Here is a 14,761-nt window from a genome sequence, read left to right as displayed (position 1 = left end):
CATTCCTTCTGGAGCTGTTTCTCCACTCTTCTCTAGCAGCATATTGGGCAGCTACTGGCCTGGGTGGGGTGGGGGTGGGGGTGTTCATCTTTCAGTGTCATATCTTTTGCCTTTTCATATTGTTCATGGGGTTTTCAAAGCAAGGATGCTGAAGTGGTTTACAAATTCTTCTCCAGTGAACCAAATATATAGTACATGCTACAACACAATGAATCATGAAGACATTATGCTTAGTGTAATACCCCAAACACAAAAGAACAAATATTGTAGGATTCAAGTTAAAGATTTACCTAGATTACTTACATCCATAGAGACAAAAAGCAGAACACTGGTTACCAAGAGCTGCTGGGAATTGTAATTCAAAAATTAAATGGTACAGAGCTTCAGTCGCATTATGAGAAAGTTTTGGAGATGGATAGCTGTAATGATTCCACAAAAATATGAGTGTACTAAATGCTACTGAGCTCTATATTTAAATGGTAAATCTTATGATATGCAATTTTAACATGATAAAAAGTTGGAGACAATCAGAAATTAGAACTCTCATATTCTGGTGGTAGGGATATAAATTTGTGCATTCTCTTTGGTAAATGTTTGGCAGTTTGACTAAAAGCCAAACATTTGTCTACAATATGATCCATTCTACTCCTGGGCATTTTCCAAAAGAAATTTAATGTAAATGTCAATACAAAGATTGTGTACAAATGCTTGAATCTTTACTTATAACATCCTCCGATTAGAAACAACCCAAATGTCTATCAACAGATGATTTGATAAATGATGGTATACCCATGCAGTGAAACAGTACTCAGCTGTAAGAAGGAATTAGCTATGGATAGATGTTGTGGCATAGATGTTGGAGAAGGCAATGGCACCCCGCTCCAGTACTCTTGCCTGGAAAATCCCATGGATGGAGGAGCCTGGTAGGCTGCAGTCCATGGGGTCGCTAAGAGTTGGACACGACTGAGAGACTTCACTTTCACTTTCACTTTTCACTTTCATGCATTGGAGAAGGAAATGGCAACCCACTCCAGTATTCTTGCCTAGAGAATCCCAGGGATGTGGGAGGCTGGTGGGCTGCCATCTATGTGGTTGCACAGAGTCGGACATGACTGAAGTGACTTAGCAGTAGCAGCTTAGCAGATGTTGTGGCATAGACGTAGCTCAAAAAATATATAGTAAGTAAAAGAAACCAGATAAAATAAAAACAAATTCACAGTGTGATTCCATTAATATACTCCTAAAAATGAAAACTAATGTATAGTGACATAAAGTGTATCATTAAGTCCTTAAATATGGATAAAAGGAGACAGGTTAAGAGGGCAGAACTGAAAATAAGAACTTGGAAACTTTTGGGAACAGCAGTTATGTTCATTACACTGATTGTGATCATGATCATGGGTGTATACATATGTTGGCACTTATAAAATTATACCCTTTAAATATATGCAGTTTATTATATGTCATTTATACATCAACAAAAATTACAAAGATGAATGATGTTATACCAATACACCTATTAAAGCAGCTAAAATGTAAGCAAATGTAAGTGTTGGATGGAATGTGAATGAACTTTAATTCTCATGGACTGCTGATGGTAATGTGAAATATCTAACCATTCTGGAAAACCATTTGGAAGTTTCTTAAAAATGCAAACACATACCTATCATGTGATTCAGCCATTCATTCAACTTTTAGGATTCTCTCAAGAGAAATGAAGGCATAGGTCCACAATTACTTGCAGTCAAATACTCAATGTCCAGCAGTAGGTGAAGATGTTAATATATTGTGGTATATTCATGCAATGGAATATCACTCAGTGATAAAAATGATAAACTACGACTAAGGTCCATCTAGTCAAGGCTATGGTTTTTCCAGTGGTCATGTATGGATGTGAGAGTTGGATTGTGAAGAAAGCTGAGCACTGAAGAATTGATGCTTTTGAACTATGGTGCTGGAGAAGACTCTTGAGAGTCCCTTGGACTTCAAGGAGACCCAACCAGTCCATTCTAAAGGAGATTAGTCCTGGGTGTTCATTGAAAGGACTGATGCTGAAGCTGAAACTCCAATACTTTGGCCACCTCATGTGAAGAGTTGACTCATTGGAAAAGACTCTGATGCTGGGAGGGATTGGGAGCAGGAGAAGGGGATGACAGAGGATGAAATGGCTGGATGGCATCACCGACTCAATAAGCATGAGTTTGAGTGAACTCTGGAAGTTGGTGATGGACAGGGAGGCCTAGCATGCTGCAATTCATGGGGTTGCAGAGTTGGACATGACTGAGAGACTGAACTGAACTGACTGAATCTCACAAGAGCTGTATAATCTTGTTATATAGGAAATTAGAACTTTTCATACACCAAAGTAGACTACTATAAGTGGGTAGAGATAACATGTTCATGGATAGACAGAATCAGGTGGCAAATTTATACTCACTTCTTGAGAAACAGGGTGAGCTGACTCTAAAATACATCAGAAAGAACGAGAGTCCTAAAATATCAAAGATACTCTCAAAGAAGAGTTGGCTAAGCAAAATTAGATGTATTCAACAACAAGGCTTTAGAGAAGCTACAGTAATTAAGAGAGACTGAGACTGGCTCAGGAACAGTGTTTTGACATAAACACATCCACCTGTGTCTGGTGCATGCAGACATGATATGACATAGCTACCTTTCAGATGAAAGGAAAAGGATGGATTATTCAATTGGCAGTTACCCAGAGTCAATTATAATAGAATAACTACCAGCTGAATAATCCTACATTAACTAAATTATGGTTGGTCTAAAGAACTCCATTAGAAATAAAAAAAAATTAAAAAAATCTACAATAAAATCTGGAAAAAGTGGTTATGGATTTGAGGGTGAAAATGTTTTTTCCATAAGACGTTTAAAAATACAAACTATAAACAAGACTGATACATTTAAACAAATTTAAAATGAAACAAAAGCAAACTGAAACAAAAGCAAAAGTACAAATTTCTATGTACTAAAAAAATGAAAAAGACAAACCGCAACCTGAGAGAAAACATTTGTAATGTATAAAACAATGAGACACAATCTAGAATATATTAAGAAGTAAATTTTAGAAATTAATAAAAATACAATGGATACAATATAGAAAGACATGATCAAGCATTTTATGGGAGAAACATGACATATTTAAATATATAAATATATGAATATATATTTATAAAATACTATATATTTTAAATATATGTTATATTTAAAAAATACTCAAACTTACTAGTTACCAAGGAAATACAAATTAAAAAATTAAGTGGTATTTGGCACTTTTAAATTGGCAAATATGAGAAAGGACAGCACTAAGTTTTGGTGAAAATATAGAGCTAAAGTCACTCATCTACTACTGGTGGAAGTTGACATGTATTTGGAATTGGCATTTTCTTGGAAAGTTGAAGATATGCATATCTTATTATCAAGCAATTCTAAGCCTACTAGAAAAAATTTCCTCCTACAGAAAATCTTGCATGCTTGCACGGGAGACATTCATGAAAGGTTTATAGCAGAAGGGTTTGTGATAGGAAAAAAATCTGGAAATGATGCAAATGTCCATCCATAAATGGTATGTTCATTTAATAGATGACTACAGCAGAGAAGATGAGGGCACTGCAGTCATATACATCAGCGTGAATGAATCTCAGACTCTTATTGGTGGGTGAAAAGGCAAGTCACAGAGAAATAGATACACACATTACCATGTATAACAAAATTCCTAAGTGATAAATATTTAACAGCATTTATTTAGTGAAGGGGATGATATACTTTAAAAAAGGTATAGAAATGTAGACAACAAAGGAGCCAGGTGGAAATTAATAAAATAATTTCATTTTTATAACTTAAAGTTGTTATATTCTTTTATATATAGGACATATTCTGTATTATTAATTATTATTAAAATAAAAGCATCTAACTCAAGGTACAACTTCTGATATTGGTTAGAGATAACACTAATGATTCTTTGAGTCAGATAATTAAGAAGAAACATGAAACTGGAGGAACAAGGAGAGGATGGAGGTCTTTTCAAACCTGTACTTACACACACATACATGGGCACCTGAGTGTGGAATGAATTCTTCTATTTATTTGATTTTTAGTGACACAATCTTATTGATGCATAGTTAAGAATTGGGAAAGCATTTGTTAAATGGCAAGGTTGTATATTTGCAGCTTATTAAAAAAAAGCATTAATTAATTTTCAACAACAGCTGGATTGATTACAGTTGAAGAGATAGACCAGTGTTACTCTTGCTTAAAGCTGGATTTGAGCAAAGCTGAGACAGGGGCACTGCTACTAAACTTCTTCTTTTTTTTTTTTTTTAAGAAAAGTTCATTGATGCAACCTTCTCAATTTAAGGTTACATTTCCATAATATTTTTTAGTTTTGGCTTATCCTCCTTCCCCTGGTCCATCCTAGTATCTAGGGTAGGTTGATGCCTAGTTAAGTCACTGCTTTTTTTTTTTTTTAATTGGCATACTTTTGTTTTTGGCTATACCATGTAGCTTGTGGGATCTTTGTTCCCTGACCAGTGATTGGACACAGGGCCCTGGCAATGAAAGCACCATGTCTTAATCACTGAACCACTAGACAATTCCCAGAGTTGGCATATTTTTATATACTAATATATTTTAAAAAAATTTTTAATTCATATTAGAGTATAGTTTATTAACAATGTTCTGTTAGATTCAGGTGTACAGAAAAGTGATTCAGTTATACATATATGATTATCTATTTTTTTAAATTATTTTCCTATTTAGGTTATTACAGAATACTGAACAGAGTTCCCTGTGCTATACAGTAGGTCCTTGTTGTTATCTATTTTAAATATAGCAGAGTGTACATATAAATCTCAAATTTCCTAACTATCCATTCCCCCAACCCTTCATTCTTTAAGTTTGTGAGTCTGTTTCTGTTTTGTAGATGTTTATTTGTATTGGGCTTCCCTGGTGGCTTAGATGGTAAAGAATCCACCTGCATGGAAAGAGATGTGGGTTCGATCCCTGGGTTGAGAAGCTACCCTGGAGAAGGAAATGGCTACCCCTCCAGTATTATTGCTTGGAGAATTCCATGTACAGAGGAGCCTGGCAGGCTACAGTCCATGGGGTCACAAAGAGTTGGACATAACTGAGCAGGCATGTAAGCACACATTCTTCTGTCAAGGGTACATAAGTACCTGTGCTCTTTTGCTAGAACCTTCAAACAAGCTCTCAAGTCACTGTTAATATTTACTTTTCAGTGGTTTCTAGATTCCTTGAAATAAGGGGAGTTTCGATAGAACGGTACAGCTGCATCCAGAGCTCACACTTATAAGGCCCACCCATAGGATATAGGTGGAGTAGCATGAAGCTCAGCACTGCCCACCTTGGCAGAATCATTGATGCTCCTTAACATGGAGCTTGTTTTTGAGGCAGGATTTTTATTAATCTTTATCTTGCTAATTCCTAAAACAAGACCTATACTCAAGTAGGAAAACTGAAGCTCATTATCTCAATAAATGTATAAATAGATGAATAAGCATGTCCAGTGTATTTTATTTTTATTAATTCTTTATTAATTAATTTTATTAATCTTTATCTTGCTAATTCCTAAAATAAGACCTATACCCAAGTAGGAACACTGAAGCTCATTATCTCAATAAATGTATAGATAGATGAATAAGCATGTCCAGTGTGGACACCATAGAGCTGTTGCTGAGCACACAATCCCATTGGGAACACTTCAGTCTTATAGGTGAGCATAGAACCCCAGAGCAGACTCCACAGTCCTGATGATGAGCAGAGAACCTCAGTGTGGACAGTGTGGTGATGGTGAGTTCAGAAGTGTGTAAAGTTGTTCTATAGGCTGATCAGAGTGGGCTTCCCTGGTGGCTGCAATGTGGGAGATCCAGGTTTGATCCCTGGGTTGGGAAAATTTGGAGAAGGAACTGACAATTCAATCCAGTATTCTTGCCTGGAGAATCCCAGAACTGAGGAATCTGACGATGGGGTTGCAAAGAGTCAGACATGACTGAGCAACAAACATACAACTAGGGTGCATATGCACAAAGAGTGACAGTGAAAATAATTTATTAAATCCCTGCTACACGGCAGTGACAGCGGATGAGATGGCTGGGTGGCATCACCAACTCGATGGACATGAGTTTGAGTGAACTCCGGGAGTTGGTGATGGACAAGGGAGCCTGGTGTGCTGCAATTCATGGGGTTGCAAAGAGTCAGACACGACTGAGCGACTGACCTGAACTGAACATGGCAATGATATTACTATGTTTTTTGTATGTGTTTTTTTCACTTAATCTTCTAGAGTAAATGTTCTAATATTCAATTTATAATGCAAATCTTGAAGCTTAGTGAAATGAATACATTTTCCTCTGGTTTCACAACCAATTCATTGTGGAACATGCTTTGGGCCAGGCATTCCCAAGGCTAACGCCTGTAGGTTTTCCATTAAACTACATTATACCACTTTTAAAATGATAGTGTTGTTACTGAGCCAAGCTTGAGTCCACTCTCAGGATACATTAACCAATCTACTGACACTGGGTTGTGGCGAAGAAAAGAACAGCATTGATTGTAGGGGGGCAAGCAAGGAGAACAGGCAGCTCATGCTCAAAAGACCCAAACTCCCTGATGGCTTTCAGGGTAAGGGTATTCAGGGTAGTGTGAGGGAGGGGACTGCAGTGCGTGAGCTTAGCTTATTCCTAGCTCTTGGTTTGATTGACTCAAGGTGAAGTTTCAAGCATCATCATCCTTCTGGATTCAACCAGTCTAGGGTCTCTGTGATTGTGGTCAGCGTATTTTAATTTCATGGCTGCAGTCACCATCTGCAGTAATTTTGGAGTCCCCAAATATAAAGTCTGACACTATTTCCACTGTTTCCCCATCTATTTCCCATGAAGTAATGGGACCAGATGCCATGATCTTAGTTTTCTGAATGTTGAACTTTAAGCCAATTTTTTCACTTTCCTCTTTCATTTTCATCAAGAGGCTTTTTAGTTCCTCTTCACTTTCTGCCATAAGAGTGGGGTCATCTGCATATCTGATGTTATTGATATTTCTTCCAGCAATCTTGATTCCAGCTTGTGCTTATTCCAGCATTTGCATTTCTTTTCCATGGAGATTGTCTTGATCCCTGTCTCCTGTACAATGTCATGAACCTCCATCCACAGTTCATCAGGCACTCTATCTATCAGATCTAGTCTCTTAAATCGATTTCTCACTTCCACTGTATAATCATAAGAGATTTGATTTAGGCCATACCTGAATGGTCTAGTGGTTTTCCCTACTTTCTGAATTTGTCAATAAGGAGTTCATGATCTGAGCCACAGTCAGCTCCTGGTCTTGTTTTTGTTGACTGTATAGAGTTTCTCCATCTTTGGCTGCAAAGAATATAATCAATCCGATTTTGATGTTGACCATCTGGTGATGTCCATGTGTAGAGTCTTCTCTTGTGTTGTTGGAAGAGGGTGTTTGCTATAACTGTGTGTTTTCTTGGCAAAACGCTATTAGTCTTTGCTCTGCTTCATTCTGTATTCCAAGGCCAAATTTGCCTGTTACTCCAGGTGTTTCTTGATTTCCTACTTTTGCATTCCAGTCCCCTATAATGAAAAGGACATCTTCTGTGGGTGTTAGTTCTAAAAGGTCTTGTAGGTCTTCATAGAACCATTCAACTTCAGTTTCTTCAGCGTTACTGGTTGGGGCATGGACTTGGGTTACTGTGATATTGAATAGTTTGCCTTGGAAATGAACAGACACATTCTGTCATTTTTGAGATCGCATCCAAGTACTGCATTTCTGACTGTTTTGTTTTCCATGATGGCTACTACATTTCTTCTAAGGGATTCCTGCCTGCAGTAGTAGATATGATGGTCATCTGAGTTAAATTCACCCATTCCAGTCCCTTTTAGTTCGCTGATTCCTAGAATGTTGATGTTCACTCTTGTCATCTCCTGTTTGACCACTTCCAATTTGCCTTGATTCATGGACCTGACATTCCAGGTTCCTCTGCAATATTTCTCTTTACAGCATCAGACCTTGCTTCTATCACCAGTCCCATCCATAACTGGGTGTTGTTTTTGCTTTGGCTCCATCCCTTCATTCTTTCTGGAGTTATTTCTTCACTGATCTCCAGTAGCATATTGGGCACCTACTGACCTGAGGAGTTCCTCTTTCAGTATCCTATCATTTTGCCTTTTCATACTGTTCATGGGGTTCTCTAGGCAAGAATACTGAGGTGGTTTGCCATTCCCTTCTCCAGTAGACCACATTCTGTAAGACCTCTCCACCATGACCTTACCAGTCATAGCCTTGGATAATTTTTTCTACTGCAGATCAATGGGATAATAACCTCAGGTTCCACTCTATTTTGCTCTAGATGTAAATCAGTTTAGTTCAGTCACTCAGTCGTGTCTGACCCTTTGCGACCCCATGAATCGCAGCACACCAGGCCTCCCTGTCCATCACCAACTCCTGGAGTTCACTCAGACTCACGTCCATAGAGTCAGTAATGCCATCCAGCCATCTCATCCTCGGTCGTCCCCTTCTCCTCCTGACCCCAATCCCTCCCAGCATCAGAGTCTTTTTCAGTGAGTCAACTCTTCACATGAGGTGGCCAAAGTACTGGAGTTTCAGTTTTAGCATCAGTCCTTCCAAAGGAATCCCAGGGTTGATCTCTTTCAGAATAGACTGTTTGGATCTCCTTGCAGTCCAAGGGACTCTCAAGAGTCTTCTCCAACACCACAGTTCAAATGCATCAATTCTTCGGCGCTCAGCCTTCTTCACAGTCCAACTCTCACATCCATACATGACCACAGGAAAAACCATAGCCTTGAGTAGACAGACCTTAGTCAAGATAAAGTTTAGTGAGAGAGGAAAAAGGAATACAAAGCCGCCTCCCCCTTGCCCTTTGCTTTTGTTCTCCACTTGACAAATACCATAACTTGGGCTTCCCCATTATGCCCTCTATCAGAGGAGGCCCTGGCTGTCTGTGTTTCCTCTACAGTCCTTGCTGGATGACAGGGCTCTACAGTTTCCCATCAACTCTGGAGCCCTGTAGTGGCATATACTTTCCCTGATGTACATCCACCAAAGCATGGGTGTTCTTGTGAGCAGTCTCCAGTCCCAGGGTAGTAACCCCTTGGGAACCTATGTGCTCTGCCTTCAGGAAAAATTAAGGACAGATGAGAAAGAAAGGCCCTTGACATTGGGAGCTGCTAAGGCAATAGGGGAGTGTTTTGTCCAGAATGTTTGGGAGATGTCAAAGAGGGCGTTGGGCCATGAGAGAGGCTCTGGGCTGCATGGGGGCAATGCTGGGACATAGGAGATGTGTTCCTAAACTTGGGCAATGGAACTGAAAGGCAATGGTTTTTCCTGGTTAAAAAAAAAATTATTTATTGGCTGTGTTGGGTTTAAGTTGCAGCTTGTGGGATCTTGTTGCATCATTCAGGATCCTTCACTAGGGTGCACAGACTCTCTAGTTATGGCGCTTGAGCTCAGTAGTTGTAGCATGTGGGCTTAATTGCTCAGTGGCATGTGGAATCTGTTTCCTGACCTGGGATTGAACCCACGCCTCCTGAATTGCAAGGCAGATTTGTAACCACTGGACCACTAGGAAACTTTATGGATTTCTTTATTATTATTATTATTTTTAATTTTTATTTTTACTTTGTTTTACTTTACAATACTGTATTGGTTTTGCCATACATTGACATGAATCCTCCATGGGTGTACATGCGTTCCCAAATATGAACCCCCTCCCACCTCCCTCCCCATAACATCTCTCTGGGTCATCCCTGTGCACCAGCCCCAAGCATCCTGTATCCTGCATCAGACATAGACTGGTGATTCGTTTCTTACATGACAGTATACATGTTTCAATGCCATTCTCCCAAATCATCCCACCCTCTCCCTCAGAGTCCAAAAGTCTGCTCTACACATCTGTGTCTCTTTTGCTGTCTCGCATACAGGGTCATCATTGCCATCTTTCTAAATTCCATATATATGTGTTAGTATACTGTATTGGTGTTTTTCTTTCTGGCTTACTTCACTCTGTATAATACACTCCAGTTTCATCCATCTCATTAGAACTGATTCAAATGTATTCTTTTTAATGGCTGAGTAATACTCCATTGTGTATATGTACCATAGCTTTCTTATCCATTCATCTGCTGATGGACATCTAGGTTGCTTCCACGTCCTGGCTATTATAAACAGTGCTGTGATGAACATTGGGGTACATGTGTCTCTTTCAATTCTGGTTTCCTCAGTGTGTATGTCCAGCAGTGGGATTGCTGGGTCATAAGGCAGTTCTATTTGCAAGTTTTTAAGGAATCTGCACACCGTTCTCCATAGTGGCTGTACTAGTTTGCATTCCCACCAACAGTGTAGGAGGGTTCCCTTTTCTCCACATCCTCTCCAGCATTTATTGCTTTCAAACTTTTGGATCGCAGACATTTTGACTCGTTTGAAGTGGTACCTCATTGTGGTTTTGATTTGCATTTCTCTAATAATGAGTGATGTTGAGCATCTTTTCATGTGTTTGTTAGCCATCCGTATGTCTTCTTTGGAGAAATTTCTATTTAGTTCTTTGGCCCTTTTTTTGATTGGGTCGTTTATTTTTCTGGAATTGAGCTGCATAAGTTGCTTGTATATTTTTGAGTTTAATTGTTTGTCAGTTGCTTCATTTGCTATTATTTTCTCCCATTCAGAAGGCTGTCTTTTCACCTTGCTTATATTTTCCTTTGTTGTGCAGCTTTTAATTTTAATTAGATCCCATTTGTTTATTTTTGCTTTTATTTCCAGAATTCTGGGGGGTGGATCATAGAGGGTCCTGCTGTGATGATTTATGTCAGAAAGTGTTTTGCCTATGTTCTCTTCTAGGAATTTTATAGTTTCTGGTCTTACATTTAGATCTTTAATCCATTTTGAGTTTATTTTCTGTATGGTGTTGGAAAGTGATCTAGTTTCATTCTTTTACAAGTGGTTGACCAGTCTTCCCAGCACCACTTGTTAAAGAGGTTGTCTTTACTCCATTGTATATTCTTGCCTCATTTGTCAAAGATAAGGTGTCCATAGATGTGTGGATTTATCTCTGGGCTTTCTATTTTGTTCCATTGGTCTATATTTCTGTCTTTGTGCCAGTACCATACTGTCTTGATGACTGTGGCTTTGTAGTAGAGCCTGAAGTCAAGCAGGTTGATTCCTCCAGTTCCATTCTTCTTTCTCAAGATTGCTTTGGCTATTCGAGTTTTTTTGTATTTCCATACAAATCTTGAAATTATTTGTTCTAGTTCTGTGAAAAATATCGCTGGTAGCTTGATAGGGATTACATTGAATCTGTAGATTGCTTTGGGTAGTATACTCATTTTCACTATATTGATTCTTCTGATCCATGAACATGGTACATTTCTCCATCTATTAGTGTCCTCTTTGATTTCTTTCATCAGCGTTTTATAGTTTTCTATATATAGGTCTTTAATTTCTTTAGGTAGATATATTCCTAAGTATTTTATTCTTTTCGTTGCAAAAGCCAAAAGCTGGTTCTTTGAAAGGATAAATAAAATCAACAAACCATTAGCCAGACTCATCAAGAAACAAAGAGAGAAAATCAAATCAATAACATTAGAAATAAAAATGGAGAGATCACAACAGACAACACAGAAATACAAAGGATCATAAGAGACTACTATCAGCAATTATATGCCAATGAAATGGACAACGTGGAAGAAATGGAAAAATTCTTAGAAAAATACAACTTTCCAAAACTGAACCAGAAAGAAATAGAAAATCTTAACAGACCCATCACAAGCACGGAAATTGAAACTGTAATCAGAAATCTTCCAGCAAACAAAAGCCCAGGTCCAGACGGCTTCACAGCTGAATTCTACCAAAAATTTTGAGAAGAGCTAACACCTATCCTACTCAAACTCTTCTAGAAAATTGCAGAGGAAGGTAAACTTCCAAACTCATTCTATGAGGCCACCATCACCCTAATACCAAAACCTGACAAAGACTCTACAAAAAAACAAAACTACAGGCCAATATCACTGATGAACATAGATGCAAAAATCCTCAACAAAATTCTAGCAATCAGAATCCAACAACACATTAAAAAGATTATACACCATGACCAAGAGGGCTTTATCCCAGGGATGCAAGGATTCTTCAATATCAACAAATCAATCAATGTAATTCACCATATTAACAAATTGAAAAATAAAAGCCATATGATTATCTCAATAGATGCAGAGAAGGCCTTTGACAAAATTCAACATCCATTTATGATAAAAACTCTCCAGAAAGCAAGAATAGAAGGAACATACCTCAACATAATAAAAGCTATATATGACAAACCCACAGCAAACATCATCCTCAATGGTGAAAAGTTGAAAGCATTTCCCCTAAAGTCAAGAACAAGACAAGGGTGCCCACTTTCACCGCTACTATTCAACATAGTTCTGGAAGTTTTGGCCGCAGCAATCAGAGCAGAAAAATAAATAAAAGGAATCCAAATTAGAAAAGAAGAAGTAAAACTCTCACTGTTTGCAGATGACATGATCCTCTACATAGAAAACCTTAAAGACTCCACCAGAAAATTACTAGACTAATCAATGAATATAGTAAAGTTACAGGATATAAAATCAACACACAGAAATCCCTTGCATTCCTGTACACTAATAATGAGAAAGTAGAAAAAGAAATTAAGGAAACAATTCCATTCACCATTGGATTTCTTTTTAATATTATCATCATGCTTAGTCACTCAGTCATGCCTGATTCTTTGCAACCCCCTGGACTGTAGCCCACCAGGTTCCTCTCTCCATGGAATTTTCCAGGTTAAGAATACTGGAATGTGTTGCTGTTCCCTTCTCCAGGGAATCTTCCCGACCCAGGGAGCAAACCCAGGTCTCCTGCATTGCAGGCTGATTCTTTACCATCTGAGCCACCAGGAAAGCTCCTTTTAACATTATATTTGTGTATAATTCCATTTTTCTTCATACTTTTCTGTATTTCCCAAAGTAAAACTCATTTGTTTTCTAATTGGAAAGAAAAGAAGAGCATAATTGCTGTATAGAGGACAAAGCAAAATCTCTTAGTCCACATACTATTTGTAACAAAATAATGTGAATTTACAATTACACTGTTGAGAACATGGAGTCAGAAACTCTGAATCTAGCAAGCAAGGAGGTATTTCACAAGCATGCCAGGGCTTCTTGTGAACCTGCAAGTACAAAGAATGTAAGGTGCTTGTTGGACTTCCCTATCTGTCTAGTAGTGAAGAAAGAGTGCTTCCAAAGCAGGGGGCTGGGGTTTGACCCTTAGTCAGGAAACTAGGATCCCACATGCTGTGTGGTGTACCATCATCCACCCCCCCACCCACCCCCACCCCCAAATAAGTAAAAGAGTGTAAGGTGCCCTTGACAGCCCATTATCTTAGGGCAATTTTGGAACCAGACTCAGCAGTGGAAACTGTGGCACCTCTTTAGGAAGCTTCCCAGGTGGCTCAGTGGGTAAAGAATCTGCTTACAATGCAAGAGACACAGGAGACGTGGGTTTGATTCCAGGGTTGGGAAGATCCCCTGGAGGAGGGCATGGCAACCCACTCCAGTATTCTTGCCTGGATAATCCCATGAACAGAGGAGACTGGTGTGCTGTAGTCCATGGGATTGCAAAGAATCACAGATAACTGAAGTGACTGAGTACTCATGGAGAAGGGAGATGACAGCCTGAAGGATGGTGGTGGCCAAGCTGGACAAAACTACGTCCAGAGGAAACTCTCCCAGACATCTGGACACTAACCTGTAAGAAACCTACAATGTGATTTAAAGTAGCAAAAGAGGCAGGGGAAGCCTTTGTCTAGATTCATTACATTCAGAGACTCTAAAAGAGATGGAATCTTTTTTTCTTTTGTGTGTTTTAAGTTTGAATATGCTTAAGAATTCTGATTCACTTTAGTAGGTGGAGAAAAAAGTCACGTGTCAGTGCTTAGCTGGCACTGAATTCACTTCCTTTCCCTTCTCCACTATTCAGATCCATGGTCAGAAATAGTTTCCCTGTGAGGTATACACTAATATTTCAAAGGCTGGGTGACCAGAGCATGCAGATGTCTATTCAATACCATCACGACACCATCACTTCTATCCTAAAGGACTTCCTACCACCTAAGCATTGGGCTTGCAAGATGCTGTATTGGGAAATAGCAGGTAATGTCTCCCCAAATGATGGGTCCTGCCATGAGGCAGCCATTCAGTTACAGCCTCCAGCCTCCTATCCTGTGTGTCCTCTCATTATGCATGGCTTTGCTCCTCCTCCACTCTTTCTCATGAGATCCTGAGCACAATCTGGTATTACACCTGCCTCCAGGGGTCTCACTAGCTGTTCTCTCCCTTGAATACCTTTCTATTCACCTGATTCTACTGATGGAATAGAGTTGATTTATCCTTCAAAGCTCAGTTTGCAGGTGGTGCTTCCTCCTAGCTCTATTATCCTGCTGTTTATGGCACAGCCCCTGTACTCCTTTATCTTAATCATGGCTCCTTGTCTATTTTGTTTCTTCTGCCACTTCACCTTTATGCACTATGAGTGTCTGAGCATCCTTATTGAATGTGTACATTCTGAACTTTAGGATGACAAAATCTTCATGCACTGGCTCATATACCCCTGCCACCTGCTGTTGGGGGACGCTGGTATCCTGTGCAGATGATCCATATTCCTCTGGAATTTGTCCCAAAAATATTCCCTCACCTGA

This window comes from Ovis aries, chromosome 2, assembly GCF_016772045.2.
Source record: "Ovis aries strain OAR_USU_Benz2616 breed Rambouillet chromosome 2, ARS-UI_Ramb_v3.0, whole genome shotgun sequence".
Classification (NCBI taxonomy): Eukaryota; Metazoa; Chordata; class Mammalia; order Artiodactyla; family Bovidae; genus Ovis; species Ovis aries.
The sequence above is the reverse complement of the archived record's forward strand: the minus strand, read 5'-3'. Positions refer to the sequence as shown.